Raw genomic sequence first — 2,390 nt, 5'->3', positions numbered from 1 at the left:
CAGATGATTGGCCAAAGATTTCCTTAAATGCCTGAGCTAGCAAGTATTCCATCCTTCGCTGAGGGTGCTCTGTGTGTGTTGGATCATGCCTCCATTGCTCAGGCAGTTTACAAGTCTGCCTTAGCCTGTTCTTCTTGCTTGCACAGGGCCTCAAGGTCAGTCAGAGGTGAGTCGTTGTAGCCCTCTCAGATCTTTCCTAGGCATGCACCCAGTGTGGCATGTGTTCACAGCCTTACAGGTCTCTAGAAATATATTAGAACTTCTTAAAGCCCCTGTGGGCATCTCGTTTCTCAGATCTTCCTGTTAAATTTTTGGTTGCATTCTTGTTTTCCCCAACTGGTATTGCAGCCTTAGGTAACTGTGATGTTAAAAATTGCCACTGAATGTTCTTGCCAAATGCCCTGTGGGCTTTTCCTGTGGAGTAAGTTCTGAGTCAGATCAAATAATGACAATAGCTTGTGAATGGAGCTTTTCCAGGGCGCTGTGAGACAGGTAAAATAGTGACAATGTTCTGGGGATGGGACCTTTTGAAGAGCTCCGGACCTGGTCTGTCCCCTCCAATGGCTGCAAGGCTGCTGGTTTTGAAAGCTACAATGAAGCTGGGGAGAAGGGGATGGGAGTAGGCCAAGCTAAAACACCACAAATACCACTGTTGTTACTGAGTTTCAGTGGGGTTTTTTGAATAAATGCTCTTCTGGTTGTCATAAGCCTTTGGTTATTTTCCAGAATTCTGAAAAAATTGATTTTGATAATTTTGTCACTTTTTTCATTGTTTTTATGTTTTATGTACTCACTCAATCATTCTGAAAGTCTTGCTTATATTGACTTTGTAAAAAGTTGTCTTAGTGTGGAGTGTGGCCACAGTGACTCGAAGCAGGTAGGTGCAGATGGTGATGCATAGGGCACCTGAGTGGGTCAGGACCATAAACTCCACCTGGCCCCAGTTCAGCACTGATGACGCTTTTGAGCTGTCCCTGGAGAATGTGGGCCCTGGGTTCAATGGGGTTGCCCTCTTCTGGCCACTGCACTTCTAGCGCAGGCCTAATTTGAGATGGCCGATGAGGACAAGCAGTCCTGGCTGTGTTACGAGAACCTGGAGAATGATGAGAGTAGATCCCAGGCCTCTCTGGAATCAGATGGGGCCATTCAACCCAACATTCCAGCCCAACATGCATCTGCATCTGTCAATAGTTATTTGGCACTATCAGCAAGAGTACCCAGTGCTCCTACAATGCCTGCTGCAGCTGGATTCAACACCCTTTGATGCAGAAGAACTGCCAGTGCTGGCCTCCTTCCTGCTCCTGCTGCTGCAGCTGGGGAACAGAAGAGTAACAGCTAGCATTTACTCTGAGTCTGCTTTGATCCAGGTGCAGGGCAGGTTTATTTTACCTGCCTTACACAGGTCACACAGCAAATGAGAGTGCTGATCCTGATCAGGGTGGGACTGGAAGTGGCCCCTCTCAAGGTGTCTCCAGGACCATCTTCTTCAGGCTAGGCTTCCTGTTGTTGGTCCCAGGAGTGTACCATGTAATCATCATCTACTGTGCCACCAAGGACCACTGGGGCTTCTAGTTCTTCTACCTGCCCTACTTTGTGAAATGAGCCATTGGTCAGAAGTCTGGGTGTGGGCACCGGCCAGGATCCAGTGTTGGCTCTGAGAGGCCCTGTGCAGCCTCCATACATCCAAAAGGAGCACTCCTTGGACCCATGCCCCTCTCCATTTCCCTCATCCCAAAGGAAAAACCCCTCCAGGACCCTCGAACCCCCAGCCTCCTCAGGAGTTTGCTTAGGAGGTTTGGGATGTGCAGGCCCCAGGCCCACTATGTGGGGCTGGGAAAGTCACCCCTCACTGGCTCTGTGCTTTAACTTATTCTTGGGCTGCTGGGCTGTGGTGTTTTGTACTAGTAAAAAGACAGTTAATTCCAAAAAGAAAAAGAAAAGAGTTGTCTTGTAAAATGTCCCTCAATCCTGATTTGTTTGGTTACGTCCTCTGGGTGTAGTTTAACTTGTTCCTCTTTTCTCTGTATTTCCCGTATCCTGGAAGTTTGTCTAGAGGTTTGATTAGATTCTGGTAAATGTTTCTGGCAATAACACTTCATGATGTTGTATCTTTCCTGCTGCATTTCAGAGGCACTTAATGCCAGGGTGTCCTGCTATTGATGATGCCAAGTTATCACTTGGTTAAGGTGGTGACTGCTAGGTCTTTCCACTGTAAGTTACATTTTTCTCCTTGAAATTGCTGTGTAGTTTATGGTGTGGTATGGTGTAGCATCATGCTCATTTCTGATTCCCCAGCAACCTTTTGTTTAATAGTTTTAGCATCGCCTAATGATTTTTGCCTTAATTGATCATTGGAGATTGCAAGAGAGCGCACTTCCAATTCTATCATT

The 2,390-nt window shown here is 46.9% G+C and overlaps 1 pseudogene; it reads left to right on the top strand.

Annotated features, from left to right (window-relative positions):
• Window positions 1-811: 811 nt before the first annotated feature.
• LOC103541683 (transmembrane protein 134-like) lies at window positions 812-1,751 on the top strand (annotated as a pseudogene).
• The last annotated feature ends 639 nt before the right edge of the window (window positions 1,752-2,390 follow it).

This window comes from Equus przewalskii, chromosome 15 (assembly GCF_037783145.1).
Source record: "Equus przewalskii isolate Varuska chromosome 15, EquPr2, whole genome shotgun sequence".
NCBI lineage: Eukaryota > Metazoa > Chordata > Mammalia > Perissodactyla > Equidae > Equus > Equus przewalskii.
The sequence above is the reverse complement of the archived record's forward strand: the minus strand, read 5'-3'. Positions and strand labels throughout refer to the sequence as shown.